General features: G+C 36.7%; 1 pseudogene; it reads right to left on the bottom strand.

Moving 5' to 3' along the window:
• Positions 1-1,321: 1,321 nt before the first annotated feature.
• On the bottom strand, positions 1,322-12,015 carry LOC113968247 (annotated as a pseudogene).
• Positions 12,016-13,509: the final 1,494 nt, after the last annotated feature.

The raw sequence follows: 13,509 nt of genomic DNA, 5'->3' as shown, positions 1-13,509 counted from the left end.
TTACCAAAACTGACTTGATAGCCTGAAGTCAACAGTCATAACAGTGCTGTGAAAATATTTTAACTAGTCATGTTAGCACAGGAAATAAAACTAAGTGGTTTTTATGAAGAAAACAATCGATTTACACACAGAGGAAAATGATACATTTTTATTCACTTGTAGCCTTGTAGGCTTTAGGCCAGTGTCAGAGTTCTACTAAACAAAAAAAGACAAAAAATAGGGTGAAATGTATATCTATTTAATCTTCAGTATTCCACCACTTTGTTCCTTATTCTTAAATGCCAGTATTTGCATCATCAAGTATTATTGTATTCATTGCAATTTTACCTTCATGATGAAATAAGGAAAGCAAAAAATGGCTTCCAAATTTCTACTAATTTGACCTGATCTTGGCAATGCTTTTTTGTTTCTGAAAGGTGAAATTGGACACATTTGCACCAGCTCCACCACCAAAGTTAAAGGAAAAGATAGATACTCAGTCTAGAGAGAAAGTGTAAAAACATTTGGTAAGTGAAGGGCAGAGAACAAGCCTGTATGCTCTTCTAAGCCCTACCGGTGGGAAGGCAGACACCCAGTGCAGAAGGCACAACTTTTTCCATGATACATATACATTGCAGTCCCTCTTTCTCAATTTTTTCAGGGCTATGTAATACTTATCTCTCTCCCTCTCATTCCAAGGTAACACAGAAGCAGAAAGAGAAGGATTTGAAACAATTTGAACAGCACTTTGACTGACTGGAGTACTCTAATATCCAATTTTGAAAAGGATTACCATGAAGTTACAGGTCTCTAAATTTAAGACTACAGCAACACCTAAAGGAGTTCTTACAGCTCATGCAGAGATCCCAGATGGCTAATTTTGGTATAGTCAGTGGTGGGACCAGCTACCATAAGAGCAGCAGGCTAAGTATGTGGACAATCAGCTCCTCTGACCTCTGTGCTGCTGTGGCTAGTATCTCCTTATGTCAGCACACATCACAATATTCGTGTTGGTCCACAGTTTCCTTAGTGTGTGCACACTACCCTTCCCTCAATCTGAAAAATCTGTCTGGGGTTGCAACCATCCTACTGTCAGCACCCAAACTGGCTACCACTTGGGTAAAGTTTGAGAACATATCCTGCAAACCACATCTAGGAATTCAATATAAATACAGCCTAGTTAGTATTATCACACATAAACACAATTAAAAAAAAAAAGGAAAAAATTAACCAAAAAATCAAACCAATCCAAAAACTCAAACCAAAACCAGAAACAAATTCACAACTTAAAAATATACCAATTTTAAAATTGACAGATGTCTCTATCCTCTTCTATGACAGTGTGAATCAAATGCACTAAATATGTCACAAATGATAAAAAATAAAAAGTAATTTTCAAATTCAGGACAGTTCACAATCAGTAAGAATTTTTTTTTTCTAAGGTAATAAAGATGCCAATTATCTGCATTGAAAATGAGTCTCCACATTTTAGAAATGGTACACCTAGGCAAAGAAGTTATACATAGAGCTGATAATGAAACTAGGAAATTTAGGACTATACTGTGCTTAATAAGCTTTTGGTTAGATCAAGGTAATTTTTTTGTTGTTGTTGGTTTGCTGTCTCGTGGGTTATTGAAGTACAGGCTATGCATCTTAACAGCAGCCTGGTGTGTGGATTGTCCAGTGTACAAAGACCTTAAGACATCCAGGCTATTTGCCATGGCATGACAGCACCAGTAGTCCCTTCCTTCACTGCATATGCACTAAAAGCCCTGATAACCCTGTTCAGCAGCAATTTTCATAGGCTAGGATCTTAGTGCCCCAAAGGTATATTTGAAGTTCTAAAAGTCCCCACACTGGGCCAATATTCTCAGAACTCTCTGAACTGCTGTATATTTTTTCTGGCAGCCCAGAATTTTTGTCAGAGGGATTTGATTTCTCCCATTTCCATTAAAAGTAAAACAAATAAGATTTAAAAGTAAACAAACAAGAACATTTTAGCTTTTGCTTCAAACATTAATGTTAATACTATTATTAATACTATGATTAATATTGAACTGGCAAAGAATGGTATAAATTACTTTTCCCAATTCAGAAAGTGCCTCCAAGACAAAGTAATCATTAGACTTGAGGCATCCTTGTTCTACTGAAGCAAACAATATTAATTATCTTAAGATATGCATGGCTTAATTTCATTATCTCTAGAAAATGGCAAGAATGTGTGTCAGGAAATCTTCAGGATATTTAGGGATAATTTCAAATTATGCAGGCATGAAATAAAGTTGCTTTTGATTTCATCATGGCCTTGGCTGCTATTTGCATTTATAGCTTAATGTTTAAGGATCTTATTACACTGATAAAACTGAATATTAAGAGTGTCTTGGAAAAAATTATACAGTTCAAAATTACTAAAACAGCATACATAGCAGGAAGAAATTATATAATTTCTAGATTTTAGGTTTTAAGATAATATTTCTAAATATGAATTCTTTCTATTATAATAATTAAATTATTTAGAAATGCTACCTCCCCCCCATTTTTCAAACAGTCCTCCACTCTATCTACTGGGAAAAGTTTAAAGAAGTGTTTATCCAACTAGAATATGCTATTTGTTTTTCAGAGTAATTGCTACTCTGCTATTCTCTTCTCCAAATGATAAAGTTGTCTTTCTAATATGGATATTACACAGCAGCACAATGTAGTCAGTCATCCCAGGTATGAAGTGGTAATATACAATTATTTAATGCACAATTAACACATTACAAACATCCCAAGATCAGAGGAAAGGACACTTTCTTTCAAATTCATATCTGACAATTTATTAAGGATGGACATGTGATTCAAAGTGTCTTCAAAATAAAAGATAAGACTATATACATAAATCCCTCCTATTAATATACAGTATCCACCTGCATTGGTATGGAGTATGTGTTGACATGCATCCAACCCAGAAGCCCAGAGACTCTCACCTGTTCAGGGAGCAGCTCCCTACAGAGAGGTGATAAACTTCCTATCTAACAGACATGCATCAATAAACCCTTCAGCAACCAACGTAATTTCAGAGATCAGTTCAATGTCAGGGACAGTCATGCCACAGGTTCTAGGAAAGAAAACAAACCCCATAATCCAAATACACAGATTAGTATTTAAACATAGTGAGAATAAGTAATTTAAATCAAATGTCTGATGTGTGCAAACATTTTTAAAAGCAGAGCTCAAAAGAGCCACAATTAAGAGTGTCAGTCAAAGCTAACAAGAACCTTACTTCAAAGCAAGAGAAGATAATTAGGCATTGTTGATTGTTAATATCCAATAACATTGCTGTACACAAAGGAGGCAGTTGAGAAACACAGAGACAGGTACTGCTGAAACTTAGAGCAGGCACAGTCTGCAGTGGTGTCATTTCCCACCGACAACTGGAGGTCACAGCCAGCAGCTGTAGAGGGTCTGGAAGTGCAACACCCTACCATTACTAAAAATGCCATAATTTCTTAAAGCACTTTGATTTTTTTGGAGGGCTTTAATGCTTTTATGTGAAGTCTCAGTTGCCTTTAGAGGTTTCACTGTTTCTTTTTTAAATATAACCTCCAGTTCAAACTTTTAGAACAAAATCACAGACATATTAATGATACAAATGAGAAAAATCTCATTAAATCTCATTTTAAAAGTATCACAAAGTAATATTGCTATTGCTAAACAATATCCTCATTTAAAAAATCACTACTTAGATTATATAATAGCAAAGAAAAAATCTTGAATTTTTTGTTCAGGTCAGTTACAAACCAGCAACTTTGTCCCTCAGAGCGCTTCCTCACTCCTGCAAAACAAATATTTTTTTGGTCCCTATTCATATTTGAATATGATGAACTTAATACCAGTAATTTAAGGCAGCAGTATATTTCTGACAGAAATCAATAACATAGTCTAGAAAAAGAGTAAGAACCACTCTGCTAAACAATTTTTAAGCAAACTATGCTCTAAGAGGCAATTCTTCATAAGCCCAAACAAGGGTTGCTATATGCATTGCAGTCAATTATAAAAAATTACTCGCTCTTCTACCTACCATAATTATTACACTTCTTGCAAATAGAGTAACTGCTTATACAAGAAATATCAGGCTAGTAGAATTTATTATGTCTTCTCTCTCTTGTGGGATTTTATTAAGTGGCAAATATGTGGAGCTAATGCTTTAGCAGTTACCTCCTGTCTTTCCCGTACACTGCACAATAGATAGGAGCTGATACAGACATCAACTACAGGGCTGAATTCCTGAGTCTCAAATGCTCCAGTTCATATTATAATTTCAAAGATTTTTTATTTGGTTTATTTTTTTTGTGAAAACCAAGCAAATGTAAGACTTCTGCTTTATGTAGCAAGTAGATTTTGAAAATTAAAAAAAAGAAAAAAACCACAATAAAACCCCAAATCCAAAACCCCAACCAAAGCCAAAGAAAACCATAGTAGAAAGCAATGAGTTATCTTTCAGCAGAGATCTTGTTAATTAATATTATTGCATATCCCTTATCCTTTTCTTCCCCAAAAAAAAAAAAAAGAACAACAAAAATAATAGATAACAAAAACAAATCACGCACATTTTCCATTCTCTGGTAGTCCACTGAGAGATGAAACACCTGGTAGCGACAGGGAATGAACCCTCCTGCTTTCTTGTCAATACCACACTCAGATTAATGTGGAAGATGTGGTCACCAAGACAGCTGACTCTGAATGTAGGAGGGGTGGCAGCCACATGGCACAGACACAGGGGTCCCTGTCCCCTTGTACCCTTTTGTGCAATGGTCTGAATTGAGGGGCTGTCTATTATTGTTCTCTTGGTGCAAATCAATTCTGCTTGGCCTTGAGGGGTTCCTAGATGGCAATTAATGAGAAGGCTTGGTAATGCTACAGTCAAGTTGTGAAATATTAACACCCCTCCTCCCCCCATTTATAAGAAAGCACAATGTATCTCAGGGTCTCCCTCCAACCTTTGCTAAAACTCAACTATAGCATCTTACTTAGACACATTCTTTGCAGAGGCATATGAATCCAAATCCTAAATTCCCCCTTGTAAGCAGATATTACTTACTGCTTGTTACAAATGAGTGTAATCTGGGCTTAAGGAATATGAAAACTAATTGCTGCTGCTGCTCCCCAGTCCTGCCATCTGAAGAAGGATGTTTGGCTGACAAGAGGATGAGATGTGCCTGAGCAAAGAGCTTTCTAACTTTAGCAGACTTTGTGTCTTTCTGCAGTGAAAGCATGTAGGTCTATGGCATCAGGAATTCCACGGTTAAAGTAGAAAAAATAAAACACACCAAGATCTGGATGTACTTTTAATACAGAAGAAAATACTACCTGTATTTGAACTTGCTCACAAAAGCAACAGTGATGCCTGGTTCTAATCTATCTTTTACAAATCCAAGACCTTTACTGTGCAGATAGCATGTGCATACTTGTGCATTCCCAGACAGCCTGACAATACCTCGCTGCTTGCCTCACCAAAGTTCAATATCTTAAGAAAAGAAATCACAGAATGATTTCTTTCTCAAGTCTTGATTAAATCAGTGAAAGTGTCAATGCAAGAGTCAGGTGACAACTTTTGCACATGCATGTGAGGGACGACTCCTTTTTTAGCAAGGTCTGCACCATGTAGTTCAAAGGACAGCTCAAAAAGTTTGTTGGAAGAAACTGGCATTGTTTTACTGCCCATCAGGCTGGAGCAATTGTTTGTGGAATTAATTCATTCTCAGAAACATCATTTGGATATAAACTCACTGAGCAGAGCATGCAAAATATATTCAGATCTTTTAAATTCAAAACTTTCTTCCTCGAAATATTAGTGGTAAGATAGAAAGTATAAATACAGACTTTAAGAAAAAGATAATGGGCTGTCCCACAGTGTCTAAAAGCATATGACTGTTTTTGAAGTGCACTGCACTTTTCACAGCTTCTCAACAATCACACACTCAATATCTTCCTAGGTGAGGGTATGAAGTTTTATTTTCAGCTGGTAGTTTTGAAACATCTATGAATACTTTCATGCCTACACCCAACCAAGAATGTGATAGCTAGACAGTTTTCAAATGGTGATTTTACTAGGTTAACTGAGCTGTGAGGATTCCTATTTACCACAAAACAGTGAATATTCTTGCATATGTTTAGGTACCTCCTATGTGTGCACAGGTACCTTTAAAATTTGACATAGATTTAAAAAAAAAAAAACAAAACCAAACCAGCAAGGTAGACATTTAATTTCCCTTATCATTATAGTGTAGAGGCAGGCGCAACATAAATACTGATCTTTTTTTAACAGAAATTCTGTAGCAAAAAGAAGTTGCACTTCACTGCAAACCAGGGCTAGGAACACTAGATGGGATATGTACTCTAAATGTGGACTTGAGATACTACTATACCATAAAATCACACAATAGCACTACCTGCCTGAACAGAGCTATGAGGTTTTCAGGTAGTTCTGTCTCACCTGCACATCTGGGGATCATGGTAATATATTCCAACTGTGGACTTCAATGTAATATTTTCACCAAGAAATACAAATCTGTTAAACGAAAGGTAACACGAAAGAAGTGTTAAAAGAAAGATAATACTTATAAAAAGGGACGGTTTACTAGAGCTTATCAAACAGAGGTATTTCCCTGGTAATCTGTGACTCCTCTGGCCAGCACTGAATTTGGAAGGAAAAGACAAGACTGCTAGAGTCACAAAGAGTGCATATTGCTGAAGCATGCCTACAGGAAGAATCATCTTTTGAAACACGCAGAATAAATGAGACCAGTAGGGATGCAGTGGGTTTGAAAAGGCCAGGAGACAGCATCGGGCAAAGAAAGCAGAAGGAGAAGAACATGAGACAGTAGAAACTCAAGGCATGTCTCAAAAGTGTTGGAAAATCCTGGAACCACTGAGATTTCTTGCCAAGTTAAATCCTGTCAAACTTCTCACCCATATGATGCCATGATCTTACATGGTGGGACTTGAAAAGGGCCAGAGTATCAATAGCAAAGCTTCAATTGTAATCCTGCAGAACCAGGATTTCACTGACATTTGTTGCTACATTTTGAAGATAAAGTTATTTTAAGGTAGTATATTACACGGGTGATTTAGTGTTTCCATCTACTTCCTCATTTACAAAGGGTTTCAGAGGAACTTTGGAAAAGATATTACGGGTTCAGCATTTATAGCCTGCAAAGGACAATAAAGATGCACTGCTGAAATATTCCTTTTTCTTGTTCCTAATTGTATCATGGATAGTCTTTAATTGTACTACCACCACTGACTGAACTACCAAGGTGCCATTGAAGTCAACAAAGCACCCCTAAGCTCCTGTCTGGACCAAATCTTTACAGATATTCTCTATAGAATAAAATCAGAAGTGAAAGATTTAACATCTTTTTCTTAAAAGCAACAGTTTCCAGTGTAATTCACATGAAAAAGAAGCTAAACACCAATCTCCATACTGCTTAGCAGAACATCTCACCTTGTCATCCTTGTGTTCTGAACAGCTGAAGACGTACACCATCATACCAAGGGCACAGCCTAAATCTTCAGTGGTCTCTGTCTAACCTGTGCCAGCTGGTTCTTCAGGAGAAACACTCACTTTTAGGTTGAGAGCTTGAGTTAGAGTAATATAACACCTTAACATAAGAAAAGTGACTGCTTGCATTGCAATGAACTTCTGAAATATCAGGAGGTGGGTTTTTTTTTTCAAACCTTATGTTTCATGGATGATTTATTCCAAGACTTTCTCATTAAAATTTAATCTCCTAAGCCACAAATGTACCTATTCCATGTTCATGTAAAATCACAGTGTGATACTACTTGGAAAATGTTTATTTTAGAAAACTAAACACATCAGCATTTTTTAGCAAGAAGGAACATCCTATTAGTGGTCACATAGGACAGGAAACAGGAGACTGTAGTTGCTGCTTTGCCTATTTCAAAGACTGAAGCCCCAGAATTGTCCCCCCCAACTGAGGGTTGTAAGCACTAAGCCAGCCAGGGTGTCTAGGTGCATCTTTTTGGACCACTTATTTTAACAAGAAATTCTATACTGGAGTAGAAACATTTCCAGAAAAAAAAAATAAATTCATTGTGTGTGGTGTGAAAAAAAACCTAACAAACTGGTTTGGACTTTAATACATAAACAAAAAAAAAATTGCTGAAAAGTCCTGATTAACCTTGGTAAAGATCCACTCATATTCCCCTTCAGACTAGACACTGAATACATACATATGCAAAGAATATTTCAGTTATTTTAAATGTAATGGCCATTTAAATCATACCATTACATAAGTATGCACACCTACATGCACACACATGCTCAAAGATATTGTGTCTTAATAACCATATATATATGAGTTAGGAAAGAACATTGAACTTCTAAGAAACATTTAACTTTTTATTCACAGAAACAGGTAAGGCAGACTATTGTAAGTAGAAGTCATTACCTGTCAGTCAAAGGTGTAATAACTAGCCAAGGGGTATTTCCCAAGTACTCATAAATGTACTGAAACTGAGCATCACTAATGTTGGCAAAACAGTGTTTCTGAACATCATCCCATCTATGGTGTAGCTATGACAACCAAGCAAAAGCTCTGAAACTGGTGACCTAAAAAAGCCATTGTGGAGTCATGATGCCAGGTAGGAGCTATTCAGATGGAAGAAATGCCACCCATCAGAATGCTGTCACACATTCCTAGCCACTTAGGACCAATAACTACTACAACCAACCATAAAGGATTAGATGCACCTTAAGGCATTTGTGCTTTTATATAGATGCAAGTGTAATAGGAGATCATTTTAATAGAGCTATTACAGCAGCACACATTGTCACTTACTAAGCCAAGACCGCTCCTTACAAAAAATGCAGTCTTTGCCTGGTAGCAGACATTACTTTGACCAGAATGAGTTTCATTTCACTCCTCTAGTCTTGTTTCTTCTTATCTTAATGCTGTCTTAGAAAACCTATTTATTTCTAAAGTTCAGGAGGTTAGAAGGAAAATGAGAATTCTTTCCTAATTCCCATCCAGTGAAACGTTTTGTTCATTCAAACCAACAGCATATGCCAGCCACCTTACGTTTACCTGAACAAAGTTACACATAGAGTGAGCACTTTGGTTTAAATGAACATTGAAAGTTTCAACTGTATGCACTTATAATATGAGTCACCATCGGAGAGGAGTGACTTGCTCTAGAGATGCATGTGTGCCTCTAAAAGGAGAGCAAAACACATTGTGAATTACTGAAGGCAGAATAAACTGTGCATGCAAAATATAGATGATTCAAATACACACCTTCTGAGCTCAAAGGCTTGCTAATACATCTCTGGCATGAATGTCTACAGTGCAAATGGCCATGATTTTTTGATGATCAACCAAGGAAAGTTCTCAAAGCAGCATGGTAATAACACCATTTCTCCAAGTGACCTGAAAGATTTAGATAACTACCTCAGATGGACCTCAGCAACATCTACCATTATTGCTACTAGAAATGAGTTCTGCCTACATCATGAACTAGATCACCATAAAAACTGGCTTGTATGTACAAATTTGCTGGTATTAAACCTGAGACGCCAGAAGAAATCCTGGTTAAAACAGACATTTGAACCACCTCTAAAACAATGACAATCTAGGTGAGCACAAATACTGCAAATGGTTAGCTAGGCAGGGTAGGAGGAACGGATGGATAAGATGATGTGCATGAAGTTGAATTGTAAATTCTGTGGTTATAATCTCCATAGAGGTATGCACCAGACTCTGCAAAAATTATACTAATTGCATGAGAACATTTATTGGCAAACTAAAAATAGCTTTTAGGAAAGATCAGTGACTTACATTTTAAAAATAGGCAATGCAATAAGGGGATGATCACAAAATATGACATAGAGTACTATAGAGGGTTACATAGTAGGAATGACTGAAATTATTCAGGTTTCATATTAATAAGAGAAAAAAAACATACACAGCTACTGAATGTAATTCTAAGGAGGAAAATATAACTAACTTCAATAGAAAGATATAGTATCTTTGCTATTACAGGGAAATTTTAGACAACTCTGTCAGATATCCACACCCCTTTAAAGTCTCTTTCTTATTTTGCATTTCCCTTCAGCAGATATTCTAGGTTGAAAAGCAAAACCAAAACTACTGGAAGTTTTTCCAAAGAGAAAGTGTACTCACAGTAGGACAGAAACATTCTGGAGAAGTTGGAGTTAAACAAGGGCAAAGCAAAAATCAAATGGCAGAAGGCACCCTTCTGAAATGGGACTAAAACTAATCTTAGAAGTAAACTGGTTGGTTTGACAAAAATAAACCCAACAACTCTGGCTTCTTTACACAAATATATGGGACTAATATTTGTATGCATACTGGCTGCATACTCTGTTCTTAGCACAGTATAATGGTTGATGGTGGGCAGTATCTTTGCTTTTACCTTTCATCTCATTTTGGAATAATACCACAAAAGATGTGGGATAATTAATTAAAATGTGATAAAAATGACTGTGAGGTAGCAAAAATGAAAGCAAAAGCTATGTTTCTTTTTCCAGTAGGTGCTAACAGCAGCTTATTTACTACAGTATTAAAATTATCCAATATGCCACTCATATCTTTTTACAGGACCATTTTCGCACTGTACTTATTTTCTCTGAATTAAACAAAGAGAAGATATCCATTCCTGCTTCTTGTGGCAATCCTTGGGGGCTGATGCCAAGCCCTTGTCCACCCGACCAAATGCCACTTCTACACCTGAAACCCAACAAATTTATGAAGCAGTGAGTTCTGTCTGGGCTGGGTAGTAAAAAACTTACTGTTCTCTCGGCTTCTCTTCATAGGCCAGTATTGCCTCCGTGATGCAGAGACTTAGCGGTTTGTTCGCAGTTTCCTCAAGGTGTTGCAACCAAGACTCTACCTTTGAAGCAAAAAACCCAAGCATGCATAAATTTATGCACATAACATAAATGGTACATTTCATACTAAAAACAAAGGAAGCTAATCTCATTAATTTTTACAAAGGATTTTCTTTACATTAAAAGTTTTTACTAACTTCTAACAAAAGTGGACTTTTTCCCTCCATTTTCTCTGTTACTGCCTCTGCATTAGAATTTAGATGAGATGATAGACATTGCTTTGTTTTACATATCCACTTGACTGGAACACCCAGACATAATGTCTTAGACCTCCAAATATGAAAGTCTGAAGTTTTTGTGTTCACAGACAGAGTAAGCCCAGACAATACAGTCTTTCCTATGTCTCTATGTACTCAAATGTAGCCGTATCTTGGAGAAACTATCTCTAAGAGGCAAGCTGCATATATTTGTCCATTCAGTCTGGGGCCTCCCTGCTGAGACAATCAATCATTAGAACCACAAGCAACACTGATTTTATGCAATGTGAATGCTTATGCATTCAGCACTGTTCTGAGAACAATAAGTTATTGTCTCAGAAGTTGCTGATCTGTTCTCTCTGACCTACCACTACACAGTTAGCACAAATACTGGCTGGCCAATTAGCAAATATAAGGCTTGAAACCAGCTGAAACCCTGTTCAGATGATAGGGGACGTGTAAGAGCACTGGAGGTCTAGAGAGGTGTGTGCTAAAGGATAAGATAGGAGAGGATCTGAAACTATATAAAAAAAGATGAAATAAAAAGGGCAGAAGAGAGGAAGTATGAGAAATGCAACATTTAACCATAATCTTGATCAGTTCTGTGACTTTTAGTACCTTTTTTTTCTATTTCATTGCATCAAAACAGTAAGCTCTCTACACTTTTAAAAAACACCTTATGTACAACAGGAAGATAGAAAATGTATTATATTATTAGTAAATCACGTAGCTTTGGGTTACAAAGTGTTCTGGTTTTATTATTATTTGTTTATTTATCATTATTTTTTCAAAATTTACATTTTTAAAAGTAGCATCCCAAAGAGGGCAAAATCCATGAAGGAGGTTTCACATAATTCAACATACCTGACTATTGGCTCCACATTTGTCATGAAACAGAATATACTCCTTTTCTCTGCCCATGGGCAGCATTTATAGATTCCTCTGTATTCTCTTGAAATTTATGATCAGCAACTCTGCCAAAAAGTATGGTAAGATGATGGGCTACCCACACCCAAAACCAGCAGATGTATAAGGAAGCCATTTACCTTAGGTTTGTGTCAATCACACTAATGCATACTTCTGTTAAAGTGGATGACTATCTGAGTGTTGTGCGATTACTACACACAAGGTTTTTATGGGAAAAGCTGGAGCAAAATGGTCACAGATAAATCAGTGAATGGAATTTATCACACTACTCTTCTGACTTTCAGTTGTCAGAAGAGTCTGAAGATATCTCAATATAAAACCAAGAAGTCTTGAAATTGTTATTAATTATGGCTAGTGCTTATATCACAAATTACCTATTGAGGTCAAAATGCCTTGTGTAACTAGATATCTCCCCAAATATCGTGGACTTTGAAGATCACTGTCTGTACACCAGCATACTCTATGCCTGACAACCAGAACGGAAGGTTTGTTTGGCTGCTTTTATATGTGGATGAAACAAATCACTGAGATTTAGTTACATGAAGAATCTATGAGAGTCTACCATCATGTTTGAAAAGGCTCCATGTTTGAACCTCACAAGTCCTTCATCCTCTTGGAAAGAATCAGTTCTTCTGTTATATGTCACAGCCTTCAAAAAAAGGCTTAGCCTGAGGCACACTAAAAACTGTAGCACTGAGAATTGATGGCTGTGGCTGAATAGTAACCAAGGCCAGGAGTATCACCTGGCATGTAGATAACATAGTACGAAGCTCCTGAAATACATCAAAGTGCCTGTGCTTTTATATAAATTGTTCTCAAAGCATCACAAAACCTAGCAGATTATTGTTCACGGGAGGAACACAGAAGGATGGTTACAAAAACATCCCTCGTACAATAGTCAATAGCCTAATAGATACCACAGATCTTTCAGTCTTACTTATCATCACTACACATAGTGTGCCTGAAATTTGATCAATCTGTGCTAGAAGGAGAATAGATTTGATGATCTCACTGACCTTTTCCATTTCTAATTCCTGCAAACCTACAATCCAAAAATCCAAATAAATGCAACTTTCACTGGTTAAATCTCCAGCAAAGACAGCCCAGGACCTGTAGCACGTCTCTCATTTCTCTTTGCTGAATACCTTCTACTTGTCCTAGTTGGGGGAAAAAATGTTTACTGCTTTCCTTAGGCAAAGTGTTCCTGTTTGCAAAGTAAATTAATGCTCAGAAACAAAGGTGCAGTTCTATGATACTGTCACCTCATGCAGTTAGCTGGACAACTTGCCTTTCTGTAGACAAAATGAAGTACATTCATACACACAGAGGCTCACCTGTTTTGGCTGTGTTCCTTTTGAAAGTCTGCTGAAAAAACAAAATAGAAGCAAGGAAAAGACGTGCTTGGTTTCTTCGTAGGCAGACAAAGCTTTTTCACAAAGAGAAAGTCTGAAAATATGTCAGAGATTTTAACCATACATGCCTTTTATC

Source organism: Neopelma chrysocephalum, unplaced genomic scaffold (assembly GCF_003984885.1).
Source record: "Neopelma chrysocephalum unplaced genomic scaffold, ASM398488v2 Primary Assembly neopelma1_67, whole genome shotgun sequence".
Taxonomy (NCBI): Eukaryota; Metazoa; Chordata; class Aves; order Passeriformes; family Pipridae; genus Neopelma; species Neopelma chrysocephalum.
This window is presented reverse-complemented; position numbering and strand designations above follow the sequence as displayed.